The sequence below is a fragment of the Chinchilla lanigera genome, unplaced genomic scaffold, assembly GCF_000276665.1.
Source record: "Chinchilla lanigera isolate Chin_1 unplaced genomic scaffold, ChiLan1.0 scaffold00044, whole genome shotgun sequence".
NCBI classification, from domain to species: Eukaryota; Metazoa; Chordata; class Mammalia; order Rodentia; family Chinchillidae; genus Chinchilla; species Chinchilla lanigera.
The window spans coordinates 8,579,204-8,595,566 of NW_004955445.1; the positions used below are offsets into that span (position 1 = coordinate 8,579,204).

General features: G+C 54.8%; 1 pseudogene; it reads right to left on the reverse strand.

The window, feature by feature from the left end:
• LOC102027358 overlaps positions 1-446 on the reverse strand; it is a 6,505-nt pseudogene extending 6,059 nt beyond the window's left edge.
• Between the last annotated feature and the right edge of the window lie 15,917 nt (positions 447-16,363).

Consider the following 16,363-nt stretch of genomic DNA (forward strand, 5'->3'; position numbering starts at 1 on the left):
CCCACGCGCACGCGCAGAGGCGCCGCCTCGGGCTGCCCCGCGGCTCCGGGCGTGCGGGTCAGCGTCAGGGCTTCTGTTGGGAGACTCCAGATCCGCGTCCACGGTGGGTGGGGGGTGCGGCGCCAACCCAAGGCCTCACCTGCCGGGAAAGGCACCGGCCCGCGGCCTGCCCGGGCTCACGCGCAGCCGCCCTCCCCGGCCTGCAGGGAGTCGCCGCGTCCCCTCGGGAGGCAGCCGGAAGCCCCACCGTCTGGATGGGCACGGCCGCCTGCTCCCTCGGCGCCCCCGCGTCCCGAAAGTCTGGCCTCCAGCAGAACCCAAGTCAGGGGGCCCCTCCGCTCCGAACGCTCCAGGCCCCCATCGAATTCCCAGTGAGCGCCAAGGTCCTCGACTGCCACAAGGCCGGACTGCTCCTGTTTTAACAGGAGCACGCGCCGCCCTCCCATCTCCCTCTAGGCGCTCCCCCCCCGTCCTTCCCGCCCCCTCCCTCCCCCAGTCCCTCCCTCTTCCCTCCCCCTCCTCTGCCCTCCTCTCCCCAACCCCTCCTTCCCCTCCCTCTGCCTCTCCCTCCCAGGCTGGCCTCAAACTCCGATCCTCCCGCACCAACTTTGCAAACACTGGAACTGCACCCGTGCTGCATTTTTATGCGCAGCGAGAACGCCATGTGCCTTGTGTCTTACTCACCACCCTGCTTGTTGTCCTTCTCTTCCATGCGCGGCTCCTGGGGACAGGGATGGGCGCCGGTCACTGTGGCCTCCTCCGCAGCCAGTACCCAGCGCTGTTCCTGGTGCAGAGATGCTCACCAAGCCTTTACTGAACGGGGGGCGGGGCGGGGGACGGATCTGCAAAAGCCTCAAAGTAGGACTTGGGTTCCAGTCCCACAACCACCACCTGTCAGCTGTGCGACCCTGGAAGGCTAGCTCCCCGCTCTGGGCCTCGGCTTCTTAGCAGGAATAAAAGGAGACCAGCTCGTGTTCCGACAGCGTTAAGTGCATTCATGCACAGGGACAGTGCTCTGCCGGCGATATAGCTCAGCGGCACAGAACCTGCCTGGCAAGCCAAGGTCCTGAGTTCGATTCCCGGTAAACAGACAAACAAACATGTACAATGCTCCCGGCCGAGCCAGCTCAGGCGTATGGTGTGGTGCTCCGTCCCTTTGCCAGGCGTCCTCCTCCTGCCACCTGCTCAGCCCCTGCAGGGGACCCCCGCACTGCAGCCGCCTTCACGGCCTCCCACACAGGAGACGCTCGTGAAGTGCAGGTGTGAGGGAACGACGCTGATGCTGGGCAGAGACTCCTGCTGTGGTGCAGAAGGGCCGCAGCCTCTCCTACCTCTTTGCCTGAGGGAACCAAGGCTCCCAGAGCCCTGGCAGCCTCTGTCCCGCTCGCGTGTATGTGCCGCCATTCTGCAGAGTGGCCAGCAGGGGGCGAGTGGACCCCGGGATGCCTTTGTAGCTCCTGGGACTCGGCCAGGTGGGGACCGCAGGTGATCACAGGCTCCTGGGCATCGCAGTAAGTGCTTGTCCCCCTCTCCCGGCCCCGTCTATGTACAAGGACTCATCAATAGCCATGGTGTTTACATTTTTGAAAATGTATTACAGTCATAGACAAATCGCCGCTAGCCCCCTCGAAACACTCGTCCTTGTTTGGAACACACTCATCCCATTGTTCTTGGCCCTTTCTGAAGCATTTCTGGAAGTCTTCCCTCCCGAGGGTCTGTATGAAATGTGATCTTTTGAAAGCCCCTAAGGGGAATGCTGCTGCCAAGTGCCATGCAAGGGAAAAGCACATTCCTGAAAAGATCGCAGTGTCCCATCCAGCTTTTTCACTGATCTGACACCTTGTGACTTCTGGCTCTTCCTCCAAAGTCAAAATGTCCACGACAGGTAAACATTTTTGAATCAGTTCAGAACATCAAGGCAACAGCAGTGCAACCAAAGCTTTCATGGAAAAGGACTTCCAGAACTGCTTCAGAAAGTGGCAAGGACACCGGGATGAGTGTGTTCAAGGTGAGGGGGTGTTATGGCTTGTGTTTAGATGTCCTGAAAGCCTCATGCAGTCATAGGTGGGGCACTAGGATTCAGGGTGGAAGTGCTGCCTTCCCTGAGTATCCTGGATAAGATATAAGGGACAGAGCCAGGCGTGGTGGTGCGCGCCTGTAATCCCAGCACTCGGAAGGCTGAGGCAGGGGGATAGTTGCAAGTTCAAGACCAGCCTGGGCTACAAAGCGAGCTCAAGGCCAGCCTGAACTGCACAGTGAGACTCTGTCTCAAAAAAGACCAAAAAAAAAAAAAAGAAAAGAAAAGAAAAGAAAAGAAAAAAAGAAAGAAAGAAAAGGGCTTGTCTTGTCTCTTGCTTGCTTTGCTACCTTCTGCCCACCATGAACTGTTTCTCCTCTGTGGTACCCTCTGCCATGCCACCCGCCTTGGAGCCAGCCAGTGATGGACTGGAACCTCTACAAATTGTGAGCTAAATAAACGTTTCCCCCTAACTTTGGGCACTGGGTATTTTTTTCTCAGCAATGAGAAAAGTAACTAAGACAGGGAGTATCTTTGGAGAGCATTTAAGGCATTTTGTCTTTTTTTTTTTTTTTTTTTGAGACAGCATCTTTCTTTTTTTTTTTTTTTTTTTTTTTTTTTTTTTTTTGGTTTTTCTCCGGTACCAGGAACCGAACTCACGACCTTGCGCTTGCCAGGCAGGTGCTTTGCCGCTGAGCTAAATCCCCAGCCCCTGAGACAGCATCTTGCTGGCTTTGAGAGGGTATAGCTCAGTGGTAGAGCATTTGACTGCACACTGGCCTTGAGCTCACTTTGTAGCCCAGGCTGGTCTCAAACTCACAATAATCTTTCTGCCTCAGCCTCTTGAGTGCTGAGATTACAAGTGTGTACCACCACACCTGGCTGGCATTGTGTCTTTCACTGTAATAAATTTACAAAAAGTTTTTCAGCCACACCATGCGTAACACATATATCACCTCCTTTAGGCTTTGCTGCAGCCCAAACAAGGTAGCCATTACTGCACCCGTTCTATGGGACCCTGTTCCTTGGGACCCTGCCTTGACTGTGAAGCAGCTGCGTGTTTGGTCTCAAGGGGAAGGAGGGGTGAGTGTGACCAACAGGGGGTGCTGCTGAAGAACAGAACCATTTGCTAAACTATCACACTCACGACCTCTTCATATCAGAGGATCAGAAACTCAGGGAATTGGGGAGCCAGGGAGCCCACAAGTTGAACGTTGACTATGCCTCAGAGGGGGAGGAAGAGGATAATTCAGCTGAAGGACCAGAATGGTGTGTGCAAAGGCCCTGGGGTGGCTGGAGAAATCCCAGTACTGGGTCAGGGTGAGGAGTTGTGAAAGGGGTTAAGAGGTGAAGAGGTGGCCAGGCTCACTCCACTGAGACCTGGTGGCAGATTCAGACCACCAGGGGTAAGCATGGGACACATAGGGTGCTAAGCTGTCCCTGAAGTCAGCCTTCCAAGGCCTGTGTGAACGTCAAAGGGCTCAGTGTTCCTCTGCTACGGATGGGGAAGTTGAGGCTTGAGGGATGTCCTACCAGCCATTAATGATGAACCGGAACCTGCACCTGCTCTGGGAACTTCTGTACTCAATGGCTTTTCACGAACATGGTGAATTAAGGACGGCTCACATAAATTCTGACCACGTGAATGGATTCGTGGAGCTCTTCACAGCCCGGCTGTGGGCTCAGCATTTACTCAGCCCTGGCGTACTGAGCCCTCGGAGATGACCATAGGAAGGAGGTGTTGTTATTTGCCTTTCTTTTACAGATCAAGAACAGAAGTTCTGCTGGGCATGGTGGCGGATGCCTGTACTCCCAGCACTCAGGAGGCTGAGGCAGGAGGATCGTTGGGAGTTCGAGACCAGCCTGGGCTGCAGAGTGAGCTCAAGGCCAGCCTGCACTGCGCAGAGACACCCTGTCTCAAAAAGACAAAAAAAAAAAGAAAGAAAGAACAGAAGTTCAGAAAGAGCAAGTGACGGGCACAGCTCAGCTGTGTGAGAACCGGAATTCAAGCCTGGACCCTGGGCTCTGGAAGCTGCGCCTGAGGTGCTCAGATGCACTCAGCCCTGAGCTTGTGTCATCTGCATTCTGTTCTCCATAGTATGTCTTTTAAACGGGGCCCCCACCCACTTAAAAAAACACTAGACTTGTTCTGTACAAAGGAAACTTAATATCACTAGCAAACGTGGGAAACTTGTAGCATTTATTGTGAAGACAATTATTAAAATAAATAACAGAGCAATGAACATAATAATATTCTTGCCACATGCCACTGGAGCGTCGTTCTCAGGGAGGCGGGAGCGCTGGTGCGCTGTACTCGAGGTCTGCGTGGCCCAGGCCCGCCACCCTCCCCGGGAACCCAGGCTAGAGGCCCCAGGCAGGTCCTTCCTGGGTCGTCCCAGTCCCCTGAGCCCTGCTTCCAGAGCCTTGTGCACTGCCCTGAGATGGGGACCCAGGAAACGGAGCCCCGACTCGAACTCCCCTCCGCTCCAAGCCTTTCCAGGCTGGGTGTCCAGTGGGTGCCCTGCCGGGCCTGTCCGATGGACGGCTTCATTTATTCCTGTTTTGTTTGTAATACCAGAATGTTCCCTGCGCCACCAACTCCTTCCTGGGCAGGGTTTGGAAACTATTTCCAGATGGGAAATAATTCTAGGGAAGAAGGACTAAAATTACAGGCAGCGCCGTGGCCAGCAGCCGCTGAGATGGGCGGCCTCGCCCTGGAACTTTCCTCAGGCCCAGCGGGCGGCTGAGTCGGAGGCTGGGGCGCCGCCCGGGCCCTGTGCACGCCTCCTGACGCTAGGTGGCTGGTCTGGGGACTTTAGAGAGGATCAGACACCCTCACCTGCCCCTGTTCCTTTCCCTGTCACCCATGAGATCAGAACTGTCCCCGGTCCTCGGAGTCCAGCCACCGCCTTGCAGGAAGTCCTGAGGGCAGACCGTGCTGAGCGACCCCACGGCGTCCCCTTCTGTGTGACCCACAGTCAGGGGACTTCCGCCGGCCTCATGGCCTGGGTCCTGGCCACGAATAAATCATCGGGAGAAGAAAGAGATGGAGGAAGAGAGGGAATTAAAGGAGACATAAAAGCCACCAAGCTTATTCAGAACGAGCGAGACAACACGTAAAGCCTAAAGACATGCAGTGCAGGGATAAAATAAGCCCAAGGGCTAACCATCAAAGTGAGAGTTGTGTTCTTTTGGAAGGAGGGGAGGGGGCTTGCTGTGTGTGTTGGGGAGCTGAGCAAGGGCCCCGAGTTGGGGCAGGGAGCAGGCGACTCTGGGGATGGCGCCTGGGCAGATGGAGCAGGCGGGGAGGCGAAGGAGCTGGAGGTTTGGAGGGGGTTCCGAGACCAGCACGGTACAGCAGGCCCAGGACTGGTTCAAGGTACAGAGCATCAGAAACTCATTCTGTTGTTGCTGAGACTAAATACCCGACATCCATAAGTTAAGGGAGGAGAGGTTTATTTAGCTCATGGTATGTAGAGGTTTCAGCCCATTGTCAGCTGGCTCCAAGACAGAGTGGCTTCAGGGAGGAGAAAGAGTTCATGGTGGGCAGAAGGTAGCAAAGCAACAAGCAAGGGGCAACCACGGCTCTTTCTGCCCCTGTTATCTTCTCCAGGCTGCTCAGGGCAGGTGGCACTACACCCCTAATCCTTGAGCCCAGCATTACACTGTGAATCAGCCCCAGGGTCACACACTCCAGATCCAGCCACCTCTGGAGAAGCCCCACCTGTGACTGCATGAGGCTTTGGGGGGACACCTAGACACAAGCCATGACAGAGACCCGACTGTAAGGCTGGGCCAGTAGGAGGAGCCACCTGATGGGTCGCTTGACGCTGCCCCGAGGTGCCCCGGGCCCCAGCCCTGTCTCCGCTGCTCTCCGAGCGGGCCAAGGATGAAGAGGGTGGCACTTCAGGACCATTTCTCTGGCTGCTGGAGAGACACAGCCTGGGGCAGCTGGCAGAAGTGGGGAGGCAAGGGAGGAGGCGTTGCAGAAGTTCATGGGACTCTGCTGCGACACGCAGAGGGCTGAAGGGACCTCCTTGCTCAATGGCACATCCTTCTCTGCTCACCCATCAGCTGTGTGACCTTGGCCAGGTCAGTTCACCTCTCTGAGTCTTTGTTTTCTCCTCTGTGAAATGGGATGATAGCACCTGCTTAGATGGTGACTGTGGGGCTCAAATGAGCCAACATGTGGTTTTTTTTTTTTTTCTTCCGGTACCAGGAATTGAACTCACGACCTTGCGCTTGCCAGGCAGGCGCTGTGCCGCTGAGCTAAATCCCCATCCCAAGAGGGCGCTAGAGGGTGCTGCAAAGTGTTGGTCACTGTCGTCGTGACTGTTGCCGTCAGCATCGCCATCTTCTCCCTCCAGACCTCGAGGCGGTAAACCCAGACTCCAAGAGGCATGTGGTGTAACTGTTGAAATTGAGTTTGTCCCCATGAACCGTGCTCCCACCTCCCCGGATCCAGCCCAGCATATCTGAGAGCTCTGGACTCCCTCCTGGGGCCCCGTGACCCTGTCACTGAGTTTCTGACCTTGGCCTCAGTCTCCCCTCTGGCTCCTGCACTGGGTCCGTGTCGGTCAAGTGGACCCGGGCACGGGGGCTCCTGGCACATCCCCCTGCTCCTGCCTGCCTGGGCACCCGTCCCATCACTTCCCCCGTGGCAGTTATTTCTCCTAAAACGGCCGCTTCTCTGTCTCCACAGCCGCTGCCCCATCCAGGCCACCTTTGCACTGGCAGCGCCCTCCTTGCTCCTCTCCAGCAGGAAGAGAAAAGGGCACTGTGTTTAACTTCAAGTCCTGCAGCCTGGTGCACAAGTTCAAGCCCATCCGCCCTCGGGACCTTGGTGACGCCCGAAGCTGTGGATGGCAGAGAGCTCAGAGAAGACGGGCAGGATGCGATTCGTGCGTGCGCATTTCACTGCTCACATTTTGTGGTGAGTCAGCATTGCTTTCCCGCTTTGAAAAATACACATGACACGCAGGGAAGCCTGTCAACTGGGGCTCAGGGTGTCGCTCAGGGGGAGAGCGCTTGCCCGGCATGTTTGAGGCCCTGGGTTCCATCCTCAGCACCAAAAAAGAAGAAAAAAGAAGAACTAAAGAAATTCAAGTGGAAAAAGTCTGCAGTGAGAACTGGCTTTTTCTGCCCTGGAATCCAGGTTCTCCCTTTCCATTCCCAGCCTGTTTCCAGTTCCCCTGGCCGCTGCCACAGGAAGTGTGCCCTACGCGGGTACACGCGGCCAACTCATTCTCTCTTGCACAAGCAGAGGCCCGATGCTCCCTCGTCTTGCAGCTGTCCCCACTCATCCTGTGTCTTAGTTACTCGTCCCTCGTCGCTGAGACAAAATACCCGACACCCAAAGTTAAAGAAGGAAAGGTTTACTTGGCTCACAGTCTGTAAGGTTTTAGTCCGTACTTGGCTGGCTCCAAGGCAAGGTGGCATGGTAGGGGGGCATCGAAGAGGAGAAACAGTCCATGGCAGGCAGAAGGTAATAGAACAAAAAGGGAGGGATTTTTTTTTGTGTGTGTGTGTGTCCTTTTGAAACAAGGTCTCGCTATGCAGCTCAGGCTGGTCTTGGACTCACTTTGTAGCCCAGACTGGTCTCAAACTCACAATGATCCTCCTGCCTCAGCCTCCCGAGTGCTCGGATTACAGGCATGCACCACCATGCCCAGCTGGAGGGAATTTAACAGCATCTTTCTGTCCCTTTTATATTGTATCCAGGCTACTAGGATTAGGATGGTGCCAGACTAATCAGTGGACTGATTGAGTATCACACAGTGCACGCTCTAGATCCAGCCTCCTCTAAAAGAGCACCACCTATGACCACATGGGGCTTTGGGGGCCATCGAGACACAAGCCATGACACCCTTCTTGTTGACCTCCTCATGGCATTTTCCATGTTGTCCTTGTCCACAGCTGGGTTGTATCCCACGGGATGGCTGGCCCACACATACCTGCTTCCCCCCGTTTTGCATAGACCTGCAAGTTGTCTCTGTTTTTACTATTACAGAATAATTTTTTTTTTTTTTTTTTTGGTTTTTCTCCTTTTTTTTTTTTTTTTTTTGGTTTTTCTCCAGTAGCGGGAACTGAACTCATGACCTTGCGCTTGCCAGGCAGGCGCTTTTGCCACTGAGCTAAATCCCCAGCCCCTATTACAGAATAATATTGTGCTGATTATGTTTGCACTTCATATCTCTGTGTATGTGTGTGTGTGTGTGTGTGCGTGTGTGTGTGTGTGAATATATCTGTGGGAGAAATTGTTGAGAAGCAGATTGTATGACAGATTTGTGCTCTTTACGTTTTGACCCGTACGATTCAGCCATGCTTTGTAGAGACTGTACCAGGTTATTCTCCCACCAGCAGTGCGTGAGGTGTCTGTTTCCCACAACTCAGCCCACGCCATGTGTTATGAACTTGCATTTATTTGTTTGTTTGTTTGTTTATTTATTTGTACTGGGAACTGAGCTGGGGACCTTGAGCTTGCCAGGCAGGCGCGGTGCCACTGCGGCCCTTGGACTTTTTTTTTTTTTAAATGGTAGCAAAGTTTTATTAAAGGTAGGAAGAGAAACAGGCTCTGTAGAGCACGTCCGGGCCAAGTAAACGTAGGAAAAGCAGTACACGCTATAGGAGGAGGGCGGCCACCATGCAGGAGAGAACACAGCGGCTGAACTTTTTGATTTCTTTGCCATGCTAACGGATGGAAGCAGGTATCTCAACTTCCTGTTTGTGGAGGAATTTAGCTGCTGTTCTAAACTAAGAGAGGATTGTATCCCTGCTTATTGAGCTAAACACAGAATCATCAGTATGTCAGGGAGTGCTGTCGTTTTTATTGTGTGTGTCTTCTATTTTATTTTATTTTTCTATTTTATTTTCCCCTTTACCCTTCACACCCTGGGCCCACGGCATCTGTCCCTGGATATCCATGTGTCACTGGAAAAGCACACAGTGCGGCCTTATGGGAGAAGGTTCTCCCGTTCTCATGCTGTCCTCAGGGGTCTGTTCCCAAGGTCCCCGGTGTGGCTCAGCAGCCCTCCAGTCCTTTCTGTTCCCTCTCTCCAGACCATGTGCTCATGTCCTTAAGTGAAGAACATTTTTGAGTCACGAGGAGACCTGGGCCCAAGGCTGTCTGCCTTGAGGCCAGAAAGACACACAGGCCTGGGGCGGGACGGGGCTCGAACTGCCGTGATGAATCTCATCCCACTGGGCCCCAGCCAGCTGAGCCGAGGCCATAGGGCTGGAGTGGCCATCTGCGCACGGCCCGGCCCAGCCTCAGGCTGTGGTTCCTTAGGGTGCAACGGAGGCCGGAGAGATGCTCAGGGCCCAGCTGCCCCATTTCAAGGCTGCCGGCCTCAGGGCTTGTCTCTGGGCTCCCCTAGCAGCCCGGGGCCTCTTAGAGAAACAGGAAGCTCCATCCTTCCAGGAGTGCAAAGAGCCAAGTACAGGGAGTAGAGTTACCTCTGTCACCCTCTGTGTATGGCACAAGATGCCACGTGGGTACCCAGACTTGTGTGTGGAAGGCCAGGGGATAAAGCCCAGCTTTGCCGGGCATGGTGTCACACGCCTGTAACCCCAGCACTCAGGAGGCTGAGGCAGGAGGATTGTTGCAAGTTCAAGACCAGCCTGGGCTACAAAGTGAGCTCAAGGCCAGCCTGAACTACATAGCAAGATTTTGTCTCAAAAAGACAAAAAAAAAATTATAGCTCTAAACCACTATATGCTCTTTAGTGAGAGGACTTAGTGATGGAGACAACTACCAAGCAGCACTTAAATTAACCAATTGGCTTTTTATGTTTACTTGTGAATCTGTCCAAAGATAGGTCGCCTGTCTGGAAGTTGCCCATGGACTCATAGTAAGTGAACCTCTCTCTGTGAGGCCCAAATCCCTACTAAGGCTTGTAATGGCAGATGAAGCCAGAAAGCCTCAAAGGATAGAACAAGATCACAGCCAAGGACACCTGGCTCCAACCCCAACTAGATAAAGACTGGAGCCTCAGGCATCTCACTCCTGGGTGGATTAACTTAATACCTTACTTGGAGAAGTCCTTGAGCGGCTCCATCCTTCTTGAGTACTCCCCTCCCTTCTGATAACTAAATAAATACAGGCTGCCCAGACAAGGTCATGGTCTTAGCCCCGAGAGAATCTCGAATTCTGTGACAGGGCTTCGATCCTTCTGGAGCCCTGAAATCATTCCATTTGCCTCTTTTAATTTAGCCTTCGCGGTACACTCGTTCGGGAGATTGTGGGCCTGACCAGCCTGCGATAACTGAGGGATATTGTGAACCCGGTAGCCCAGCACATCCGAGTCAGCCTCCCTTTTCCTTGGTCACCACGTTTTTCTCCATCCATCAGCCACGCAGTCCTAGATATTTACAGAGCGCCCACTAAGCCAGGGGGCCCCGACCCCTTTGGCACCAGGGACCGGTTTCGGGGAACAGCTTTCCATGGGCAGAGGCGAGGACATGGTTTTGGGGTGGTGCGATCACATTACGTTTGTCATGCACTTTATCTCTATGTTACTACAGGAGATTCTCATGAGGACGCACGCCCTAGGCCGCTGCCTGACAGGAGGCAGGCGCAGGCCAAAGTGAGAGCTGGGGGAGCAGATGTAAGTAGGAAGCGGCTTCCTTTGCTGCTTGCTGCTCACCTCCTGCTGTGCGGCCCTGCTCCTCACGGGCTACAGATGCGGGGGTGGGGTGTGGTACTGGGGATGCCAGGCACTGGGCATGAAGCAAAAAACCCCACGGACTCCAGGAGCTGATATCACGAGTTAGGTGTGTGTGCGTGCGTACCTACAGCAGGCAGAATGGCATCCCCTCCCCTAGGTGTCCCAGTACCTGGGACCTGAGAGAATGGCGGGTTACAGGGCCAGGGAACTAAGGCTGCAGGTGGAGTTTTGGTTGCTAAGCAGCTGGACCAGGAGATGTCCTGGACCACACAGGTGGGCCCAGCGCTCACAGGGGCCGGGTCAGCGAGGAGGGGCAGGAGCAGAGCAGAGGGGACGCAGCGTGCCGGGGACACAGATGGGAGGGCTCCGCTCTCTAGACCAGCGCCGGCCTTGAGGTAGAGGGAGGAGCTCAGGGGGGCGCAGGCAGCCTCCAGAGCAGGAGATGGCGAGGAGAAGAGACAGAGTCTCCCCTCAGACCTCCAAACGGAAACGGCCCTGTCCACACCTCGGTTTTAGCCTGGTAGCCGCATCTGCAACCTCTGCCCTCCTGGTTGTTACGGTAATAAACCTGTGTTATTGTCAGCTACCAACTGTGTGAGGACTTGTTACAGCCCCAGCAGGAAGCAAACAGCTAAACAAGCGTAAGAAACGCGCATCAGTGAAGGAAAAGGCCAGAGGGAGAACTGGGACTGTCGGGAACAGGTGGAGAACATGGTGAACAGGAAGACAGCCTGTCTGAGAAGGCAACATTTAAGCAGAGGCGTAAAGAGCAGCAGGTGTGAGGCGTGTGCTTCACGAAGAAAGTGAAGCTGGAGCAGGAGCATGTGCAAAGGTCCTAAAGTAGCATGTCTATCATGGGATGGGGTGGGAGAGGAGGCCAGCGGGGTGGGTGTCAGTGAGCTCTGGCAAGATGGGCCAGAAGAAGGTGCGCAAGAAGAGTTACTCAACAAACGCATTTTAGCCGGGCATGGTGGAGCACGCCTGTAATCCCAGCACTCAGGAGGCTGAGGCAGGAGCATCGTCTGGAGTTCAAGACCAGCTGAGCTACAAAGTGAGCTCAAGGCCAGCCTGAACTGCATAGTGAGACCCTGTCTCAAAAAGACCAAAAAAAAAAAAAAAAAGCAAAACAAAACAAAAAACAAAACAAACCACATTCTAAGATCTTAAAAACTATATCCAACCCAGAAGCAGGACTTTCATGGTCCCTTCCCAGGTCTCCCTGGGGCTGCTGAAGTGGTTTCCAAGTCACTGGAGTGTGAAAGAGGTTCCCCCTGACCCCCGAGTTCTTGCCACCCAGGCAGCCCTTGCCTGGAACGGCTCCATCTCAGTGCCTGGTACGGCCTGGTCCAGCCGGAGAGAGAGGCTGCCATGCAGGGCAGGGACACTACGCTCTCTCTGTCACCTCAGGACTGCCAGACCTGGAGGAGACAGCTGTGCTGCCGCCCCGGGGATCAGAGCTAGCCTGAGCTCCGGCCGTGGGTGGAAGAGAAAGGCCACTGTTTCTGTGCTCTGTGACCAGGAGCTGGTGGCTCACCCTCTCTGGGCCTCCGTCTCCGCATCTGTGCATGCCCGAGTGACCACGTTAATCAGGGCTCTCGGACGGACCACCCGCAGCCACACCCTGGCCACAGGAGTGTCTCAGTGTTGGCGGATTAGTTGGCAACACTTAAAAGTTGAGAAGCTTCTTGTAAAACTCGAGGTTTCTGGTTTCTCTTGAGATATCCGAAGATCTGGCAGGGCGGTGGGCAGGGCTGAGCTGCAGCGGCCGCGGTCCCCACCCAGCCTTTTCCTCTCTGGCTCTTGGGTGTGTGGTTTTGCAGCCGCTGACCTCATTCACTCACACAGCCTGAGTCTCCGGAGTGTGGGACACACGGGGGTCTAAACAAGGGCCCGACTGCAGCCCTCTCTGTAACGGTGGGGAAGGGAGGCTCAGGGCGGGTCACAGGGGGAGGCCAGGCCGCGTCTGAGCCACGTGGACAGCTGTGGCACAGTCTGCCCGGATGTACTGAGTCCCAGCGGTGTGCCCAGTGTCCAGCTCAGACCTGATAGAAACGTCCTGCTTCATGGGTAGCTGTGGTCCCCGGAGCCAGGTGACAGCAAGGGGTGTACGTACAGGAGACCTGGGCTCGGTGGAGAGGAGGAGGGGACAGCAGTGACAGTGTGGCCTCCCTTTCCCCTCTTTTGTCCACGGCAGCATTTCCGTGAGGGCCAAGGGAAGGGGGTCCCAGTCCCGGCAGCTGAGTCCTCCCTAAGCTGAAGGTGACACATGGATCTGGGGCCAGATGGCCTGCCAGGGTGCCTACTGCTCACTCACCCCCACTCGGTCTTGGACAAGGGACTGAATCTCTGTGCCTCAGTTTTTAAATCTGTGAAATGGAGGCAGCACGATTGTCTGCCACACTAGGCGTTGGCGGCAGAAGGAAAGAAGTTGTGAATTCCAGCGAGTTGCCTGGAACATAGCTGTGGTTGTCACTTTGCTGGGATGAGAGTGTTCTCTGCTAGGGCTGCCGCATAGGCTGTAGATCGTCCACTCCCTGGAGGTCTGGGTCATGGCTGCAGGTGGGTGAGGCTGCAGGTGGGTGAGGCTGCAGGTAGGTGAGGCAGCAGGGTCCCTGTAACGATGGTGGGGGCCGCATCCCCGGTCATCCTGCCTGCAGCGGAGGAGCCAGGGCTGTTCTGCCGCAGACAGGAGCCCGGGATGGGTGTGTGGCCCTCTGTCCCCTGGCTGAACCCAGCAGCCCAGGGTAGCTGGGGCAAGTGTGGGAGGAGGAAGCTGGTGGAGGAGGAGGGAGGAGGCTCAGGAGACAGCGGTGCCTGGAGCGCAGAGCGCATCTCTTGGCAGGAGGAGCTCGGCCCTGGGCAAACGGCCACAGACTCCCCAGTGCATTGCAGGAAGCCTGCGCTCACAGTGGCCCAGAGGAGACACCGCCCCTTCAGGCAGGGCAGGAGATTGCACTGGAAGGGGTTTCGCCATCAGTCACTCTGCAACTCCAAGAGGACAGCTCCCTACCACAGGCCCCAACCTCCCAAGGTGGAGGGGACTCAGCTTTCACTTTCTAACGTGGGTGCGGGGCCCTGGCACACAGCTGTCACTCCTGCCCAACTGCCCCACCCAGCCCCTGCCAAGAGCACCTTCTGGCACCCCAGTCTTCCAGAGAGGGGTCCTAGCTGGGGTGAGGGTGGAAGCAGGAATGAGGAAGGGTGGGCACGAGAGGCCCTCAGTGAATGTCTCGTGGAGGGAGGAGAGGAGGGTTGGAAGATGCTTGTGGGTAGACGGGTAGATGGGTGGGTGGAGAGATGGGTGGATGGGAGTATGGGTAGCTGAGAAGAGGGGAGAATAAATGAACAGGTGAGTGAATGGGTGGATGGGTATGTGGATGGACAGATGGATGGATGGATGTGTGGATGGATGGATGTGTGGATGGATATGTGGATGGATGGATGGATGGATGGATGGATGGATGGATGGATAGATGGATGGATGTGTGGATGGATGGATGGATGGATGGATGGATGTTTGATGGATGGATGGATGGATGTGTGGATGGATGGACAGATGGATGTGTGGATGGATGGACAGATGGATGGATGGATGGATGTATGGGTGTGTGGATGGACGGATGGATGTGTGGATGGATAGATGGATGGATGGATGGATGGATGGATAGATGTGTGGATGGATGTGTGGATGGATAGATGGATGGATGGATGGATGGATGGATGGATGGATGGATGTGTAGATGGATGATGGATGTGTGGATGGATGGATGTGTGGGTGGATGGATGGATGGATGGGTGTGTGGATGGACGGATGGATGTGTGGATGGATAGATGGATGGATGGATGTGTAGATGGACGGATGGATGTGTGGATGGATGGATGTGTGGATGGATGGATAGATGGATGGATGGATGGATGGATGTGTAGATGGATGATGGATGTGTGGGTGGATGGATGTGTGGGTGGATGGATGTGTGGATGGATGGATGTGTGGGTGGATGGATGGACGGATGGATGTGTAGATGGATGGATGGATGCATGTGTGAATGGAGGGTGGGTGGATGGATGAATGGTTAGGGCCTAATCTTTAGAACACTGATCTTGGAGGAGAATTACTGGCTCATCATGATCTTGCCCGCAGGATCATCCGTTCCTACTCCACTTCTGCACCCTGTTTTTTTTTTGTTGTTGTTTTTTTCTGGTACCGGGAACCGAACTCACGACCTTGCGCTTGCAAGGCAGGCGCTTTGCCGCTGAGCTAAATCCCCAGCCCCTCTGCACCCTGTTGACTCCCTCCGGTCCAGGGACCCCTGAAAGGCAGGAGGGTGGGAGGGAAGTGTGCAAAGGTGCGGGAGAGTCCTGGCCTTGCCGGCACGAGATGCCCTTGGGAAAGGCGGGTGTGGGCTCCAGGTCCGCGCCCTCACTGCAAGTTCTTCACCTCGCAGCACCTAGGCCTGCTCATTCTCCAAACAGGTGCTAACAGTTCATCCCTCGCACACAAGGGTGGGGCCGTGGGGTCTGGAAGGTGCCTGGCCCTGGCCCCACAGGCTGTGCGACTCAGCGGGCAGTGACCGTCTCTCCCTGCGCTACGACTGCGCCATCGCCCTTGGTAAATGAGCGCATCTGATCCCTCAGTCTTTGAACTGTGGGGCTCTATTTTTCCTTCTTACAGATGGGACTGGGGAGGGGTCCTTGGGCAGCTCTGCTGAAAGGAAGTTGCCACAGGCTGCGGCCAGAAAGAGGGAAAGGAGGATCTGCTACCCGGAGGTGTCAGCAAGAGCTGTGGAGAGGTCATAGTCTTTTAGCTGCGGAGTAATTCCTGGGACCAGTGAGGGACGGGGAAGCCTTGAAGTGGATCAGGGCTCTCTCACACATGGGGCCCACATCTATTACTCCAGCACATTCCAGGAGGCTGAGGCAGGAAGATCTCCAGGAATTCAAGGCCAGCGTGGGCCACATAGTGAGTTCATGGCCAACCTGAACTACGTAGGGAAACCCTGTCTCAACAAAACAAAACAAAATAAAACAAAAAACCCCAAAAAGTTTCTTTAAATTAAAATAATTAATTAAAAAAAAAATGCTAAGTAACCATGTATAGCACAGAGGGCACACAGGTGTGATTATAACCAACTAAACAAAAAAATCCCAGTAATAACAGAGAAAAATCTACTTACAACACAGAGGTATCATCACACAGTGATCCTCATTCATGCATTCAGCAAGTATTTACTGAGCACTTACTATGTGCGCATGCACAGAGAACAGGGCCAGATTCTTTTCTTACGGTGCTCATGGTCCAGCGGGAAACACTAACAACCCGCCACTCAGCAAGCCAGGCCCCTTCTCCAGGGCACAGCTGACCTGGCCCCTTGAGACTCACTCTTCCTGGTCCAGTGGTTCCTGCCCGGGGCAGTTTTGCTCCCAGGGCACATCTGAAGATGTTTGCTGATGTTTTGGTTGTCACAACTGGGACTGGTGATTCTATTGGCATTTAGTGGGTGGAAGCCAGGGGTGTTGCCAGATACCCCACAGTGCCCGGGACGACCCCATTACAAAGAATAATCCAGCTCCACATGTCAGCATACTGAGGGCAAGAAACCCTGCCTTGTTCTCCATAGCCGCACACAATTATATGAACTTATAGAAAATACAAGGGTTTATGGGCTGGGGATTTAGCTCA